The sequence below is a fragment of the Symphalangus syndactylus genome, chromosome 9 (assembly GCF_028878055.3).
Source record: "Symphalangus syndactylus isolate Jambi chromosome 9, NHGRI_mSymSyn1-v2.1_pri, whole genome shotgun sequence".
NCBI classification, from domain to species: domain Eukaryota; kingdom Metazoa; phylum Chordata; class Mammalia; order Primates; family Hylobatidae; genus Symphalangus; species Symphalangus syndactylus.
This window is the reverse complement of record NC_072431.2, coordinates 132,529,828-132,549,321: the sequence shown is the minus strand read 5'-3', so window position 1 is coordinate 132,549,321 and position 19,494 is coordinate 132,529,828. Positions and strand designations below refer to the sequence as shown.

The 19,494-nt window shown below is 42.3% G+C and overlaps 1 long non-coding RNA gene across 1 annotated transcript; it reads left to right on the top strand.

The window, feature by feature from the left end:
* Positions 1 to 1,485: 1,485 nt before the first annotated feature.
* On the top strand, positions 1,486 to 19,085 carry LOC129490411 (uncharacterized). The gene is made up of 4 exons (XR_008660241.2): positions 1,486 to 1,967; positions 11,690 to 11,807; positions 14,228 to 14,441; positions 16,474 to 19,085. It is a non-coding gene; the product is annotated as an uncharacterized lncRNA (long non-coding RNA).
* The last annotated feature ends 409 nt before the right edge of the window (positions 19,086 to 19,494 follow it).

The window sequence follows — 19,494 nt, the reverse complement described above, 5'->3', positions numbered from 1 at the left end:
CCAGACCATATCACTGGGGCATACCTTGGGGTTCAAGGGTAAGGACATTAGAGAATATGCAAAATCATCCCTCTTCTCCAATGGCTGAGTTACTGTGTATAAGCTCAGGCACCAGCCCCTGCCTTAGGGCAATTCTTTCCTGGAGGTTTTCTATATCTCTTGCTAAGTTACTGTGGTGGTTGTTCCCATTGGTTCTCCGAATAGGCTCAGTCTTCTCATACTCTCATTGGTAAATAAAGCACTGAAACTCTTGTTGTACAGCCCTCTTCTCTTTCTCTCTGTCATTCTTTGACCTTCTTCAGCTCAGGGACCTTCAGGTTCTAGAAAATTGGCTTCCTCCACTGTGTACCATGAGGCCTTCATATGTAGTTACTGGCGTTTCGATGTCAAGGTGCTCCATCTCTGACCTAAAGCTATTTGGATTTTATATTTCCTAGCTAGGAGACCACCTGAGAGCCTGGGGTAACATTTCTGTGGCCACCAGTCAGAGACTGAGCAGAGTGCTTTCTTATTCTTCCTTTCTGGCTCCTTAGAGAACTCAGTTCCATAAGAGGTCCTAAGTTATTAGGGAGGAAATGTTTCACTTTAGTATTTTCAGGAAGCTGAGTCCCTGAAGTCTTACAAGCTAAAATAGAGGAGCTGAGGGAGCTGGCAAGGGAGTCTCCATTGTGTGAGTGGGCAGGGCCGGGTAACGAGGGCAGAAGTGAGATCTGATGAGGTCCTTGGGAAGGAGTGGAAGAGATGAAACTGTTAGCTTAGACTGTGGCAGGCTGGGATGGCTGCTGTCTGAAAGGTTAAATGGTTACATTCTGGGAACTGCCATTCACTTACCCATGCCTTGAAGCCTGTGGGACCCTCCAGACCACTTCCAGGCCTTTTAGGGGGGCAGTTTTCAATCAAGCTACATTCTAATATTGCCTAGAAAGCTATTTAAAAATAGATATTCTTGGCCAGGTGTGGTGGCTCACACCTGTAATCCCAGCAATTTGGGAGGCCGAGGCGGGCGGATCACCTGAGATCAGGAGTTTGAGACCAGCCTGACCAACATGGTGAAACCCTATCTCTATTAAAAATACAAAATTAGCTGGGTGAAGTGGTGCATGCTTGTAATCCCAGCTACTCGGGAGGCTGAGGCAGGAGAATTGCTTGAACCTGGGAGGCAGAGGTTGCAGTGAGCTGAGATCATGCAATTGCAGTCCAGCCTGGGAAACAAGAGCAAAACTCCATCTCAAAAAACAAACAAAAAAAACGGAATAGGTATTCTTGGTCTGCACTTCAGACCTTATAAATCAGAATCTCTTATAGTTGGAGTCGAGACATCTTATGATTCTTTAATCTTCCACAGATGGTCCAAATACTGTCGTCAGCCAATGTGGGCACTCTGTGGAAAATGAATCCAAAACCACTTTGATTGCCATTCTGAGTGGTTTATAAAAACATAAATATCGCCTTTGCCGAATGTGTGGACCATAGGAAGGGCACCAACTTTGGCATTCAAGACCTAGGTTTGAGCCTTGTCTCTGCCACTAAGTTGGATAAATTATTCAACCTCTTTGAGCTTCAGGTTATCTGTAAGTGGGATAGTAACACCTACCATGTCTACTTCATTGAGTCATTTCAAGGACAAATGAAAATAAATAGGAAAAAGTGCTTTGAGAACTGAAAATATTACTCAAATATGTAACATAAAACTCTAAGGAAAGTAATCCTTTTATTAAAAAAACTCTTTAGGAGAGTAGTCCTATTAGTGTTCTATCGATACATTTGTAATAAATCCAAAGAAACAGTTAACACAGTGTGAATGTCTCCTCTGATTCTGTCCCATGTAAACAAATGTACATAAGTGAGACAAATTTATTTAAACTGTATGCATTTGTTTGATCCCACCCTCAAGAAGCAATTACTGGACTCCCAGATGAAGATGGAAGCAATGAATACATCCATTTACCTCTGTCTCCACCCTAAAGGTTAGTTAAAATTATAGTAAAATGATTATTTAAAAGGCGTAAAAACAATGACAAAGAAATGTGAGAGAAGGCACAACGAAATGTAGAAGATGAGTTTGCATATAGAGGCAAAACCACTTCCAACCTTGAATTCTATATCCAGCCAAACTATCAATTTAGCGTGAGGCAGAAAGATATTTTTTGCATTTATAAAGACTTAAGTAATTTACCTCTCATGTGTCCTTTCTCAGAAAGTTACCAGTGAATGTGTTATTCTGAAATAACTAACCAAAAATAGAAAGACATGATTTGCTAGTTATTCTTAGTTTGCTTCTTCAGTTCTAGTCTCTATCCTTCTCTCTGCTTCAGGAGACTAATGTCTATGGACTGCATTATCTGAGCTCCCTTGCTTGTGGATTTACCATTGGATTTGGCCAATATTGGTATTGGAGATGTGGGCAGGAGATAAGCAGGAAGAAACTAAGGTTGTAATATTTATCGCTCATGTTCATCCCTTCTGGACTTCGTTTGGCAGAAGATGCATCCTACCTAGGACCGTGACTCCTACTGGATGACCCTTTTCCCACAGAAACATCTCTTATCAGGTTCAGATAACAGTTTTCTCCTTTGGCTAGTAGGGCTTTTTACTGCTGCTGTGTAGTGGACTTAGAGATCAACCAGTCCATATTCAAACAGGTCAAAATGCTTTGGGAGATATTTCATCTAGAAGAGGAAAGCAATAGAATATTTACTGTCCTTGAAGGTATTGAGAAGAGAGAGACAGAACTGGAGGGCAGATTTGAGGTTAAATTAGCGGTCAGAACATAAAAGCAAGCAAATGAAAAAACAAACAATGAAGATATTAAAAGATATTAAATTCAGGAAGGACAAAAAGTTGTTCTGGAAAAGAAATTGTAGTATACTACATGGCTCAGCTATAGCACTTGTGTAATCATAATAACATGAATATTACTTGAATCAAAGTTTCTATATGACTTACTGAGAATAGGGGGAGGTGAGAAGTGGTATGATGGTGATGACAGCTGGTGATTGTGAAGGTGGCAAACGGGATTTACATCCTTATGTTCCAAGTCCATAAGTACTTCTTAAAATGAAAAGCCAAGAAATAGCTGAATATAAATAGAAATAATCTATATGAAAATTATTTAAAATAACACTGAAAGAATCAACTAAAACAGGTGAAAAATTGTGTCTACATTATAGTCATGTATATATTTGATAAAAAACCAGTTTTTCTTTAAAAAGGGGAAAACAGAGCTAACTTACCAATTCTTTCTTTTTACTCCCACCTCAAATATTAGGACTCCCTAAATTCCCAAGCTGCGTTCCAGAAAAATAGAACACAAGACAAAAAGGTCTAGGAATAAGGAGGTCTAGAGGATGGGAAGGCTTTGTGTGTGTACCATCCTCCTGGGATGACTAAAGACCCGCCAGAGACAGACAGAGGCCGCAGGTTGAACCCACACCCGAGGTGGAATAATCAAAGGACCCAAGCAGAGCAGACTGAATTGTCCTAGAAATCTAGAAATCTAGAGGAAGGAGCCTAAGAATTGAATAGTAAGCTAAGTTTCTTTAACAAGGCCTTCTTTGCTTCTTGGCAGCTAAAAACCAAAACTGGGGCATGAACTGTTACATAATCCTCATGATCAGAGAGAATTATGGAACATTCCTCAGGGGAGAAGGAAGAGCTTTTCTAAGCAGTAAATTCTCAAAGAAATGTCTCACATGGGTGGCTTTTATAGCAGACATTCAATGGTCTAGATGACAGAGCCCTCAATGATTTTGCTACAGCAAGTATAAGGGTGGGTTTCCTGTGGTTTCCTTTGATGAAAGCCCAAGGCAGAGAGCTTTGCAGGGGTTAACGTTGAGAGCCAGTAGCCTGCATGGGGGGCATGATCAGAGAAGTGCCCAAGGATGTCTGGCTAGTATCAAAGATAGAGAATATGTTTTTAAAATCTGAGAAACATGAAGACTTGTGTGAACAGCAAAATGAAGCAGACATTGGGAAAGTTTTAAAGCCACACAAAGCAGAAAAGGTGAGAGGAACATTCTATGAATATGAGACTAACTGGAATGTCTCAAGGCTGCCAGGAAAGCAACTGATCTAAGGTTCAAGCAGAGAGAGCTCTGCTTCCCCAGGGACTGAGAAGGGTTGGAGAGCCACAGATATCTTAGAACTAGCCGCTGAAGGCAGCATAAGGCTGCTGTCTTGGGAATGGAGCATGGCGGGTGGGGCTTTCTGGGTCTGGTGAATAATAAGCAAGAGTGGCTTAATTGTGCCCTGTGTCCCTTCTCAGTGTATTGTTACATCCAGAGCATTCTAAACTTGGCAGAAAGTCCTTATGCCTTTGATTTGCTTGCACTTCAAAGGGGGACTTGAGAAAATACAGAGCATTCTGGAGTCACAAACCTTAAAACTGCTGTGGGAGCTAAGAGGAGGTTAAGTTTTATTCCAGTTTGGAGGTTAGGGAGACTTCCTGAAGAAAAGGGCTTTTTTAAAAAGAAATTTTTAATTTTAGTTTTATTTATTTTGAGACAGAGTCTTACTCTGTTGCCCAAGTTGGAGTGCAGTGGTGTGATCTCAGCTCTCTGCAACCTCCGCCTCCCAGGTTCAAGTGATTCTCTTGCCTCAGCCTCTCGAGTAGCAGGGATTAGAGGCATGCACCACCACACCTGGCTAATTTTTGTATTTTTAATAAAGATGAGTTTTCACCATGTTGCCTAGGCTGGGCTGGTCTTGAACTCCCGGCCTCAAGTGATCCACCCACCTTGGCCTCCCAAAGTGCTGGAATTATAGGTGTGAGCCACTGTGCCCAGGCAAAAATGGCTTTTTAATTTAGGCTTGAGTGATCAAGAGGATGTTGACACTGGTGACAGCATAGTCAGCATAATTAGCCCACAAGGACTCAGGGACAGGAACAATAAGAGTAGGGGCAGTGATTGGGCCTGGCCAGAATGTCAGGGGTTTGAAGGAAGTGGATAAAAATGAAGATTGAAATTAAGACCAGAACATGCTTTGGAGGGTCTTAGATGCCAGGCCAGAAGAGCAGCAGGGCATCCAGTGGCTGGTGCCAGCTCTTGTTGGCAATGGTAGGGTTATGGATCCGAAAGTGGGGTGTGCTGCTGGTATATGTATGTTAAGAATGCTGCTTCTCTCTCCTGTCCATTGCCGGAATATCATTTCTCATGTACAGACCAGCCAGACTGGAATCACCTTGACAACTGCTAACATTATTTGAACTCATACTATGAGTGAGGCATTGTGCTGGGTGCCTTACATTTCTTATTCCCCAATCAATTAAATAAGTGCTATTTTATTATAATTTTATGCCAAGTGAAGCCTGGTAAAAAGTGGATGCTTTGATCAAAGCTACATAGCTGGTAATGGTGGAACTTAGTTCAGTCCCAAGCCCCATGTCTCTGTTCATTACCCCTTGATTCTTCCATGAATGAGTCCTTCTTTTTTAGCCTTGCTGATCCCAGGGATCAGTGAAGAGCAGGTGCTCAAAAGATTCCTCTTGGCTTCCTGACTGCTGCCAACACATCTCCAGAGTAGGACGCTAGGAAGATCAGCCTGTCTTAGGCAGAGGGAGCTACGTCCTTGGAGACAGGCTGGGGCTATGCTGCTGGGGTAGCAGTGACTCCTGTCTCCCAACCTGCTTGCTTTGCCTTTCCTAAGCTCAGGGAACTCTCTTACATGCCCTTGATGTCCTGCTCTTGGGGAGAGGGCCCAGAAGGGCAGATTGATGGCTGCCTGCCTCCCTGTGCATCTGTGGAAAGCACCCCTATCCCTGCTCTTGGCTTTCAGACATCAAGAGCATGGGCTAGGCCTTGCTAGTGCATTTCCTTCTCCCTCACCCTTGGCCCAGGGTCTCTAGCTTGCAGATTTGCTAGTGCACTTTAACCCTTGAGAAGAGCTACTCTTGGGCAGTGTGATCTCTGCATCCCCCAAGTTAGTGACTGCCAAAGTGTCTGGCATGCCCAAAAGTGTCTATCAGTTGAGACAATAACCATGAGATGTTCTGCTCTCAGTTCCTGGGTCAAGGTAGGGGCAAAAGGAAATGATGTGGACTCCTCGTGTTAATTCTTACTCAGTCACAGGAAGCCTGGCCACAGGACCACCCTTACTAGTCAGAGAATAGGCAGTTAGGCAGGTTTCTGTCCACCTCCTATCATGGTGTCTAAAATAACTTTACTAGAAACCTGTACTTTTTGCCTTTGGAGTGTCCTATTAAAATGCAGATGCTCCTGGCAAGACTATATTATAAATGCCTATTACCTTACTTTTCAGCTAGGAATATTTGAGTGAGGTAATTATGAAAAACCTAGAGTAATATCTTTAAGCAGATGAGATGGAGAAGGGTTGGAGCTTCTAGGCAACTAACAACAACAGGAATGGAAGAAAGATATGTATTAGGGAATTTTGAGGCACTAGGGACAGCTCTACATAATCATGTCAGTAACGACAGGTTCTAGAGTTTAAATAAAACAAAATGAACTCATCCAAAAAAAGTTATCAAGCCAGGAGTAGGTAGGAAATGCATCCATCTATCTATCCATCTATCCGTCCATCCATCCATCCATCCATCCATCTATCCATCTGTCCATCCATCCATCCATGCATCCATGCATCCATACATCTATCCCTGCATCCATCCCTGCATCCATCCATCCATCCATCCATCCATTTATCCACCCTTCAAACATATAACAAGGGCCTACTTTATGCCAGGTACTGGGCCAGGTACAGGAGGCATTACTTAGATAATTTAGACATAATCCCTTTCCTCAAGTAGCTTCTAGTCTGATGAAGTTAGGAGAGAAAATATGTGATATACATGGAAATGACCTCCAAACAAGATAGTAAGTGTTAAGCTCATGAGATGGGGACAGATAAAGTGCTGTAGGAGTTTTGAGGTGGGCAAGCCCAATAACACTGGGTGAATCTTCTGGAGGAGGTGGCATGTGAGCCAGAACTTGAAGAGTGAGTAGAACAAAATTTGGAGCTAAGGAAGGGCATTGGACATAGAAAGGGCAGAAGGAAAGGAAAGGAGAGGAGCAGGAGATTGCAGGATACACTGGGAATGGGACTAGGAAGTGGCCTATGTGGCTTCACAGAGCATAGGAAGGAGACATTGGAGATAAAAGCTGGAAGGGCCTACTCTGGACTCTAAGAAGCCCTGAGGCCTTGGCTCAGGGTGAACTCTGTTCCCAGCGGGGGGTTGCCTTGCTGTGCTTGGAAAGCCTGGGAAGGCTGTGAAATGATGGAGAGCAGGGCTTTGTGAAACACAGAGTGCAATAGAAAGTGGGGAGGAAAGAGTGCTTTAGTGTTAGACAGATCTGAGTGGGATTCTCAGCTTGTTTTTTTTATTTTTTTTGCTGGGAAATTTAGAGCATGCTATTTGGTTTTTTGTGCTTTCAGTTTTTCTATCTCTAAAAATGTTTCTTAAAAGAAAACATTTCATATAATTAGATCTAGAACATTCTCAAACTCCAGGGCTAGAGACTATGGCCCCATGGCACTTCACAGATTTTTTTTAGCTCTTTTGAGTTGCAAATAAGAAGAAGCAATGTCTATTTCAACTCTCCTGTGCCCTACCCAGCACAGAGTGGGCACATCCCTCTGGCTGGTAGAGGCTGAGGTTGGAACAAGTGGCATGATTAGCAGGGGAACAAGTGATTCTTCCCATCTGTGCTCTGCGTCTTGAATGTAGAGCAGGGTTCCAACCTTAGAGCGGGGATTAAGCTTGGGCAGGGGCAGCCCCACATTGACTAGCTCAGGATGACTTCTGCAGGAAGCACACAGTCAGGGTACCAGAGTCCAAGAGGCTGGCTTTTCATTCTCTGTATCGGTGAACAACTAAAAACAACCAAAATGTCCAATAAGAAGAGATTGATTAAATAAATTATGGAAGATGTATGCTCTGAAATACTGTGAGACCATGTGGTATTGATCTAACTTTATGAAGTAATATTATAATAAGATAGCCAATTAAAAAGTAGACATTAAGATAGTATATATAGTATATGCCCATTACACATATTTATATGTTCCCTTTTATTATAATTAATAAGTGACCATTATTCTAGCAAAGACATATTGCTCAACTTGTATACAAGACTCTACTCATTCCTCCTCCTCTTAGGGCCTGGAACCATCATAATCACATCCCCCTTCTCTTCTGGATGGTTACCACCACCTTAAAAACTTGTCATAATATGACTCATTCGAAAAACTAAAATGAAATATGAAACTTCCCTTGACTCCCATCTCCTACCAGTTACCATGTCACCTTTTCTTCCCTTCACAGCAAAACTTTTGGAAACAGTTATTTATTTTTGCCTCTATTTCCTTCCTGCACATTTTCTCCTAAACTCACTTCGATTGTGTTTTTCTTCCTACTCTTCCATCCAAACTACTCTTGTGAAGTCATCAATGCCAAACTTGGGTCAACATTGCCCGTTAGATGGTCAGTTTCCACCCCTCGTACTGGATCTTCCGGCAGCCTTTGTTGTAGCTAATCATTCTCTCCTGCTTATAACCCTTCCTTTGTTTGGCTTCTGGGACACCAAACCCTCCTGCTTTTCCTCTTGCTTCTTTGGCTGTCCTTTCTTAGATGATTTTGCCAGATTCTCCTCATTTCCCTTACTTTTTAATGTAGCTTTGCTCCAGGACTCAGTCCTCAGACCTTTTCTCTTTTTTATACTCTCTGTAGGAGATCTCATCTGGCCCATGGTTTTAAACACCTATACGGTGCAAATTCCAAAACGCTGTCTCCAGTCTCAACACATCTCTGCTTGGCTGCTTAACAGGCATCTCACACTTAAGTTCCCCAAATGGAATTTTTGTTTTTTTCCCAGGCGTGCCCCTTCTGTGCTCCAAGTCTCATAACGTCCCCCTGTCCATGCGGGTCACCCCGAGTTCCCTGTTCCTCTCACATTCTACAGTGATACACAGGCAATTTTGCTGATACTACCTGAGATCTGATCTGTTAGCAACAGCCTAAAACATTTCCTCCTTATCACTCCACAGCTCTCAGCCTAGTCTAAGCTACTACTTAGTATCACTCTCTGATTCTACCTGGCCTCTCCACCTCCCCACTGTGTTCTCTATACAGCAGCCAGACTCATCCTGAAGATGTTCATCTCTACTTACAACTCACCAGTGACTTCTAACACAAAAAATGAATTCCAAAGTTTTTACCATGTCCACGAGGCCCTATGATCTGGACCCCACTACCTCTCTGATCCCACCCTTTTCCTCTCACTCACTGCCCTCCACCCCCACTAGCACCTTTGCTGTTCCCCAGTCATGCCCAGAAGATCCTTGCCTTAGGATTTTTGCATTTGCTATTTCCCCACTTGAAAGTCGCTTCTCTCAGTTTCCTCTGAGTTTGCTGTCTCACTTTCTTAAGATAACTCTCGAATATTTCCTAATCAAAGAGGGATTTTCCAATCTCCTATTCATAAAATAATATTTCTCCTTATTCTGCTTTATGTCTCATATGATTACCCATTATGTGTGGTATAGGCTGTGCACTGCCCAATTCCTGGGGCTGTCTTTCACTTTAACTGCAGTGTGGTTGGCTCCCCCTAGAGTTCTTCAGTGCACAACTGTGTAGCCAGACCTGATAACATACATTATAATACAAATTTGTTTGGTTATTTGCTTATTTTTTCTTTCTTTCTTTTCTTTCTTTTTCTTTCTTTCTCTTTCTTTCTCTTTCTTTCTTTCTTTCTTTCTTTCATCTCTCTCTCTTTTTCTTTCTCTTGCTTCCCTTCTCTTCTTTTCTCTTCTTTTCTTTTCTTTTTCTTTTCTTTCTTGACAGAGTCTTGCTCTGTTGCCCAAGCTGTAGTGCAGTGACATGATCACAGCTCACTGCAGCCTCTGCCTCCTGGGTTCAAGTGATTCTCCCACCTCAGCCTCCCAAGTAGCTGGGATTACAGGCACCCACCAACACGACCGGCTAATTTTTATATTTTTAGAAGAGACGGGGTTTCACCATGTTGGTCAGGCTGGTCTTGAATTTCTGACCTCAAGTGATCCTCCCACCTCGGCCTCCCAAAGTGCTGGGATTATAGGCATGAGCCACTGCACTCAGCCTGGCTTATTTGCTTATTTTCTGACTCCCCCAGTAGAATGTAAGCTCTTCAAGATCGGGACTTGGAGTACTCCAGCCTGTAGGGCAGTACCCATAACATGGTATATATTCAAACATTATTTGACATATGAATGAATATGTGCTTGGTGTATGTGTATTTCTATGTGGATGCATAGAGGGAAAAGGTCTAAAAAGAAATACCCAAATGTTGATGGTGATTATATCTGAACAATGGAATTACATGTGATTCTTCACTCTCTTCTTTATTCTTTCCTTTAGGCATGAATATTTTAACAAAATGAATATATTATTTTCACAGAGACAAAAGTATTTTGGAGTCAGATAAACCTGAGGTTGAATTCTGGCTCTACTCATTGTGTAACCTTGGGCAAACTTATTACCATTCCTGTCTCTCTTTAAAATGGAGATTCTATCTAGTTCATTGGGCTGTTGTGAGGCTTAAATAAAATATGTATGTCAAAGCTTGGCATGGCACCTGTCTGAGAGCAAGCCTTCAGTAAATAGTACTCCCTCTTCTCCTCTTATTATATTTTTATTATTTATATTTTATTATTTTATTTTTATTATCACTGACTTGTAAATAAAGGCCCCCAAGCCTTGAGGATGAACCTCATATTCATCCCCCAGTGTCCTTCCCTGATAGAGAAGGTAATTGCTGGGCTGGCCCAATGCCCAGGACAGTGCAGGGTAGTGAGTTAGTAAAGGAGAAGCCATCACACCTCCCATCATTAATTAATGATGGGACATTAAGGGACACCCATCATTAATACAATCTAAGATCTTTGAAGACATCTGAATCCCTATATGTTTGCTTGTGGATTGTGGCAGGAAAATGGGCTGGATGGGCAGGAAGAGGAGGGAGGTATCCTGTTTTTTACTTTTCACTGGGTCTGGAAATCGAGAAAACCCAAGTAAAAGAATAACTAGGGCCACCGGGGGCAAATGAAACTGGATCTTTTGGTTCTGCTGGAAGGAAGAAAAGCTGAAGGGAGCCTGTCAGAAGCCCAGCGTGCCCACCTGGGCCAAGTGCCCAGAGCCAGGAGAACGTCCTTACCTTGGGCCAGAGACCTGGGTGGCAGTGGAACAGGACAAGGCTCCAATCTCATCATGCTGTCGTTTAGCTCAAACAGCAGAGGACAGATTGGCTAGTCATAGATTTACGGTGATATTTATCTTGGTCGGAAATCATGTTCATGTCCATCACAATGATGTACTTCATTGCTCACCTGCTGGCTTCCCAGAGAGCTCACCTGCTGGCTTCCCAGAGAGCCCACCAAGGAATGTCTCAGCCAAATGGCTCAATTATCAATCCTGGCAATACTTCCGGCTTGAATCCTGCTACCTCCTCACCAAGGAAGGCTCAGTACTTTTAATTTAGAGTGAAATCTGAAGGTCCTACTTCCCCTCTATTGTTTAAAACTAGAACAATGGTTGGGCACAGTGGCTCATGCATGTAATCTCAGTGCTTTGGGAGGCTAAGGTTGGAGGATGGCTTGAGCCCAGGAGTTCTAGGCCAGCCTAAGCAACAGAGTGAGACCCCCAACTTCATAAAAAATACAAAAATTAGTTGTGTGTGATGACATGTGCCTGTATTCCTAGCTTCTTGGTAGGCTGAGGTGGGAGGATCACTTGAGCCCAGAAATTGGAGGCTGCAGTGAGCTGTGATTGCACTACTGCACTCCAGCCTGAACAACGGAGCAAGACCTGTCTCTAAAAAGTAAGTAAATAAGTAAGTAAACAAATAAATGAAACTGGAGCAAGCCTCAAGCAGGCAGCTCCCTTCCCCCATCCTCTGGTCTATCCTTATTCCTGTAGGATTTCCAGAGGCATTCCAAACAGAAAACATCCCTAGTCCTCCAACATGAGAGTAGCAAAAAGAAGGAAAAAGGTGGTCAATGACCAAAGGTCTTTCACTATTCAAGAGTCTTCAAACCCAAAAGATTATTCTTCCAAAACTTTGAACCCCAAATGTCTCTCCTTAGGAATAATTAAAGGCAGATGAAGAAGTCTTTGTTTCTTATTCACCTAGAGGCACTCCCAGCCATTCTGTCCTTTAGCCTTTTGAATTCTCTTCCTGAAGAAAAGGCAAGACGATCAAGGAAATGAGTTTGCCTGTCCTTAGCCTCCAAGCCACACGTACCAGAAATATCCATCATGGTATCTATAATATCCATGCCATTTCAAAAACAAATTTCCCAACCTTAGCACCATGTTTGAACCCAGCATTAATACTCCCACCCCGCAACAGCTGGTTGGACCAGGAGTGGGGACCTGATCCAAGGGCAGTGAAAACATTGGCCCATGAGGTGGTGTTGTATAAAAGAAACTCTGCCTCAACTGAAAAGAGCAGGGCAGTGATGTTTGTGTCCTCAGGAATTTGAAATGGAGAAGATGCAAGTATGTATCTCCTAAAACAAGAGGGCTCATTAACCCGCTGTGGTTGGGATAAACCAAAATTGTGAGAAAATAAAAAGCATGACATGGAGAAGACATACATATTAAAGGTGTTGAGGCAGTTACTGGCAGCTTGGAAGAAGAACGGACACAGATAGAAGCAAATGATGTTACTGAAGATTAGTTGTCCCTGGTAGAACTTCTTCTGGATTTGATTGTTTCATAGTCATAACTTTGAGCAACGCCATAAACTGACTCACAGTACAGAGACTGAAGCTAGTTTTCCAAGCTCTTTTTCTTTTCCGCAGTACATAAAATAAGTAGTGTCAGTGTCACCGCGGGGCTTCAATCTTCCAGCAGACATCACCAGCACCTTCTTACTATTGACAATCAGTCTTGGCAAGCTTGCTCATCTCCATCCATCCATAAAGCTATTTTCCACTGGGCTTCTTTAAGGCCCACATGATGATGACATGAGAAGTAGTTTCCATTTTCTCTCTGTTTGGCTCCATGAACACATTTAGTCTATATTGAGCCACAGCTGTACAATTAGACAGGTACATTCTCCTCCCCTTGGGTGCTTCCATGTTCCTCCAGGGTGAATCCCCAGTGGATTCACAGCCTGGCCAAGCACATTTTACATTTGGTAATAGAGCCCCTGGGGATTATGTGTGAAAGGATGCAACAGAGATCAAATCTCTTCAGACTCTTTGCTTTATATTGCATCTTGATTTTTGCCTTAGCTCCTCTAGTTTTTGCCTTTAATTATGTCTGTAGAATAAGCCTAGAAGTTGTAACCAAGAAGATCAAGAGGGTAATTGAAAGTCATTTTATTACCTGGAAGAGGCTTAGCTTTAATAGGGAGTAGATAAAAAGATTGTAGGAGTCCCTACAGTTCAAAGGTTTTTCAAGAATACACATAAAAACAATTTATATCCTTTGAAAGCCAAAAAATGTAAAATCCAATCAATTAATGGAGTAGTGTAGGTAAGTATGGCTAATTTGCCTGGAGAGATGAAGGAATTTGGAAACAGTCCCTACAATAGACACATGGGGATCCACGTGTTCCATCCGTATTGTGACAAAAATTCAGTCATCATCCCACAAGGAGTCTCTTTGGTAATTAATACATCATTGCAAGATGGGATGGTAAATACAAAAATATTTGGGAAGATATCCCAAAATTGTTTCGGTTTATATAAATTAGCATCTTTCACGTCAGATTTAGCATTGAGTAGAATTTTTTAAGAAAACCAAATATAAATTATTTATGTTTTTGCATTAAGGAATCTGTACATGTTTAATATTTTATCATTTCTAAAACATAAAATAATTGTAGCCTGTTAGAATAAGGGCTGGTGTAGTAATTTTAATTTCATATGCATACTTCAGTAATTATTTAAACTTGTTATTTAAGTTGAAGTCAATTTATAAATAGTATTGGAACATGTAAAAATATTAAGATTTGCTGAACTTAAAAATTTAATTCATAACTTTAAGGGTTAAGTATTAGTTTTATATGCTAAATCAGAAAATTGGTGTATAAAAAGGCTATAGGATGGTAATGATGATGGATTTGACACTCTTATAACTCTCCTCTCTCTTAAAATCCTACTAAAGCTATAGCAAAGAAATTATCTTTTTTAAAAGATAGAAATCCATAAGGATGGGAAGAAGAGGCGAAAAGACAATGGCAATACATTTTGGAAGCTGAAAAGTAGAATGACTGTTAACTTACTTTAGCAGATGCAAGAAATCTGAATCTTAATCCTGAAATGGAGAAAGCCAAGAATGTCCTGATCTAAACCACAGAGCCCTCAAAAGACTCAGAACAACTCACAAGTTCTTGGGAAGCTACTGGAGGATATATGTCATCCAAACAAGGGAATCAGCAGTCCTGTATCTAAGAAGAAACAACTGGAAATGCTGGGTGCTTGAATTCTGATTTTCTTTTAGGGTAAGAAAGTGGGCCACTCAGCTCTGCTTTATAATATTGGGCTTCTGAGAATGATTAGTATTTAAGTGAGTAGAGATACTTCTAAAGTGTTCTATTATATAAATTATACAGGGATGAGAAAATAGGAGGTTAGCACAGACAGAGGCGGAGTTAACCTCCAGGGTGAGGGTGAAGGGAGATGTCTGGTACATAGCCTAGCCCCGGGCAGGGAGGACGAGCATCCAGAACCGAGCACTGAGGCACAGGAGGTAGACAGGCTGCGGATTGTCATCACCACATCATTGGCCACCATAACTTCTTCTTCTTCTTTTTAATAAACTTCATTTTTAGAGTAGTTTTAGGTTCATAGTAGAATTGAACGGAAGATACAGAGGTTTTCCATAAACCCTCTGCTCCAACACATGCATAGCCTCCTCAATTATCCACATCCCTACCTCAGTGGTACGTTTGTTCCAATTGGTGAATCTTCATTGACACATCATGATCACCTAAAGTCCATACTTTACATTAGCATTTACTCTTGGTACATCTAAATTCTTTGGGTTTGTATAAAAGTATAATGATGTGTCCATCATTACAGTAACATACAGAGTAGTCTCACTGCCCTGAAAGTCCTCTGTGTTCTATTTGTCCGTCCCTCCCCCTTAACCCCATGGCAATCACTGATCTTTTTACTCTCTCCATAGTTTTGCCTTTTCCAAAATGTCATACATATGAAATCACACAGTATGTAGCCTTTTCAGATTGGCTTCTTTCATTCATTAATATGCATCTAAGGTTCTTCCATGTATTTCATGGCTTGATAGCTTATTTCTTTTTAGTGCCAAATAATATTCTATTGTCTGGATGCATCATAGTTCATTTATCTACTCACCTGCTGAAGGGCATCTTGGTTGCTTTCAAGTTTTGGCAATTATGAATAAAGCTGCTGCTGTAAACATCCATGAGCAGGTTTTTGTGTGAATATGTTTTTAACTCCCTTGAGTAAATACCAAGGAGCATGATTGCTAGGTCATATAGTAAAAGTACGTTTAGTTTTCTAAGAAACTTGAAAAGAAAGACAGCTGTTGAATTAGCCCACAACTGAGGTTGGGCACTCATTTTTAACGAGGTTTCCAGTCACTCTCAGGAACCAATTTTGTCCATATTTTATGTCCTCCAGCCCTTCTTCAGAATGTGAGACAAGAGGGGCTAAGTTTAAATCGGCAGGATAAATCTAAAGTACTGCATTGGACAGGGTGCTGTGGCTCACGCCTGTAATCCCAACAGTTTGGGAGGCCGAAGCGGGTGTATGACCTGAAGTCAGGAGTTTGAAACCAGCCTGGCCAACTTGGTGAAACCCTGTCTCTACTGAAAAATACAAAAATTAGCCAGGTGTGGTAATGTAGGCCTGTAATCCCAGCTACTCGGGAGGCTGAGGCAGGAAAATCACCTGAACCCAGGAGGTGGAGGTTGCAATGAGCCTAGATCGCGCCACTGCACTCCAGCCTGGGCAACAACAACAAAAAACAACAACAACAAAAAAGTATTGCACTGAACGGGACTTCAGAAGGACTTCTCCGACCGGGCATCCCCAAACATTGCCTGTCTATAAAGGGCTGGTTAGTAAATCTTTTAGGCTTTGTAGACGTACAGTCTCTGTCCAAACTGTTCAGTTGTGTCATTTTTGCACAAAAGCAGCCATAGACAGTATGTAAATCGGGGAACGTGGCTGTTTCAATAACATGTTGTAAAAACAGGTGGTGGTCCAGACTTAGGCCAAAGACTGTAGTGTGCTGACCCCGCCTTAGATGAATGTGTGAGGAGGTAGAAATGCTAAGAGCTGGATCACTAATGGTAGAATTTCAGGCTGTTTGGTAAGTGGGTGAATATCAGTCAGAATATTATTTGTTGCAGTTATTGGAAGACTTTCCAAACTTGTTTAAGCCAAAGGGGAATTTATGGCTTATATAATTGAAAATCCAGAGGCAGATTGGCTTTAGGAGCAGCCGGGTGCAGGGACGTATTGACTGCTGTTTTTTCTCATCTTCAGCCTCACATTCTCCTCTGTTAAGTGCATTCCCAATCAGCTTCTTTCCTCAGGTTGGAAAGTGGCGGCCAGCAGCTACCAAGGTGCTATCCTTCCAGATTCACATCCTGCAGAAAGAGCATGAGATTCCTGGCAGAAGATTTGAGATGCACTCAAAGTATACTGGCTTAAGTCGGGTCTTAAGTCTGGATGGGATGCCCCTTTACGTGCTCCCACTGAGTCCCATACTTCCACCTTCATAACACTAACAACGCTAGAGTGTGGCAGCTCTCGAAGTCTTGTCCTCCAGCAGCATCAGTATCACCTACCTGGACATTTCATAGAAATGCAGATTCTCTGGCTCCACCCGCATCCTCTGAATCAGAAACTGTTGGTGGGTGGGGGAGGGGGGGAGGGTATGCAAGATATCTGTGCTTTAACAAGCCCTCTAGAAGATTCTGATGCACTCCCAGCTTGAGAACTCTACTTGCTCTAATGTGATTGCCTGTTTACTGTTGGGATCCCACACCAGAAGTAAGCACCAGGAGGCAGGGCCGCATCTGTTCCATTCAACACTGTATCTGCCAAGCCCACAGTAGGCGCTCTGCTAATTCTATGTGGTAGACTTCAAAAGACAAAGGTAAGAAAGAGTGAGAGGGCAAGGCTGGAGACAGCTGCCAAGTGTCACACTTCTGCTTTCCTCCTTCCACTTTCTCCCTCGCACCTCTGGAGTCAGTCACATTAGATGCTCCCATTTCTTTGCTTGTTTGTTTTTTGCATTGCCGAGGGCTCCATTACCTTCCAAATAAAATGGCCTCTATAGAAGCAGTGCTGGGGCTCTGCGCAGGCACCTTTAGCCTGAAGAAGCGCCCTGGGACAGGACATACCCTCACGCAGAGCTGGGGTGAGTGGTGGGCTCTGTGTTAGCGGTGGGATTTGGCTGAGCTCCTTCAAGTCTATGTCCCTCTCTGGGGGCTTCCAACAGCTTGTGGTTGGAAGGTGTGTTGACTTCTCCACAGGAATCTGTAGCACAGCACAGTAAATGTGTTGAGACAGTAAGTGAGCACACACAGTAAGTGTGATAAGGGTAGAAGCCAGATGCCTGCGAGAGAACCAAGGGGACCAGCTGGGGGAGAGGGAGGGTAAGAGCCAGCGACAAACGTTGCAGCATCAAAGGAATTCTAATGGTTCCTTCTGAATTTTTCTCTCTTCTCCTCCTCTCCCTTCTCCACACTCCATCCCTACCCCTCTCTCCTTGCTTCTTTTACTGTCCCTGTCTTGATGTATCCATCATATGTGGTCATTTTCTGATAGGGCAATGAACCCAAGTAGGAATTTTTCTTTTTTTTTCTTTTTTTTCTATGAGACAGGGTTTTGTTCTGTCTCCCAGGCTGGAGTGAAGCGGTGCAATCTTGGCTCACTGCAACCTCTGCCTCCCAGGTTCAAGTGATTCTCCTGCCTCAGCCTCCTGAGTAGCTGGGACTATAGGCATGCACCACAATGCCTGGCTAGCTTTTTTATTTTAGTAGAGATGGGGTGGGTTTCACCATGTTGGTCAGGCTGGTCTCAAACTCTTGACCTCGAGTGATCCACCTACCTCAGCCTCCCAAAGTGCCGTGGTTATAGGCGTGAGTCACTGCACCCAGCCTCTTTTTCTTTTCTTTAAATAAAGCAACACATTCACACATTCACCGTTCGAGACTGTGATTTCTGAGGAGCAGGTTTTCCTGTGTGCATGCAGAGGAGTGACTTTCCCCTTCATGTCTAGACTGGCATTTGAAATGATATTCTGGTCTGTTTCTTGCGTGAATGTGAAAATTGTCATCTGTGTTCTCATAGACATACTGTGGTCGCCCATGAGGTGAGAGGGCTTCACTTTGTGACTTCTCCTAAAGGTAGTCTATATCCCTGCTGTCAGTCACTGTGAAGACAGTGGCAGTGGTGCTCCAGAGTGGCAGGGGTTAAAGATAGAGCCTGCCACAGGGAACCAGGTAGAGAGAACGTCCCTCTAAGGGACCCAGATGAATGGGGGCAGATAGGATCCCAATTATTTTCAAAAATTTGCCAAATTATTGAAGTCAGAAGTTGGCAAACTATGGCTTTTGGGCTTGTTTTTATAAATAAAGTTATATTGGAACATGGTCATGCCCATTCACTTACATAATCTCCAAGGCTGCTTTAGCAATATGATGGCAGTCAAGTAGTTGTGACAGAGTCTTTCTGGCCCATAAAACCTAAAATATTTACTATCTGGCCCTTTATAGACAAAAGTTTGCCATCTTCTGCTCTGATGGAAGGTTTGTTTCCCCTTTTTATCACCAGCCTGGTCCTAGCCTGGTTATGTTTATAGGGTCCAGCTAGATTTTATCTATGATAATGGGCTTCAAACATTCATTATAAACATTTTATTTTTTGAGGCAGGTTTCGCTTCTGTTGCCCCGGCAGGGGTGCAGTGGCATGATCATGGCCCACTGCAGCCTCTACCTCCTGGGCTCAAGCCATCCTCCCATCCCTTTTTTTACATTTTTTGTAGAGACAAATCTCGTTATGTTTCCCAGGCTGGCCTCGAACTCTTGGGCTGAAGCCATCCTCCTGCCTTGACCTCCCAAAGTGCTGGGATTAAAGGCGTCAGCCACCTTGCCTGGCCCTAAATGTTTTATTTAGAAATAATTTTAAACATAAAAAAATTATAAGAATAAGATAGTACCAAAAATATAATATACTCTTTACCAGATTCACCTATTGCTAACATTTTATGCTTTTTGCTTTATCATTTGTGCTCATTCTTTTCTTATATAGGTATATAAAAAATTATATTTTATTTCATATTTATTACATGTAATGTTTTTAATCATTTAAAGCTAAGTTACATACCTCAAAGCCTGTATGTATAAATACTTCATGTATATGTACAGGTTTTTTAACAATTGGGATATTTTCTTTCATAACCAAGTATAGTTTTCAACTTTAGTAAAGTTAATATTGATACAATACTTTTATCTATTCTGCCATCCACATTGCAGTGGATGTCCTTTGTAGCACTTT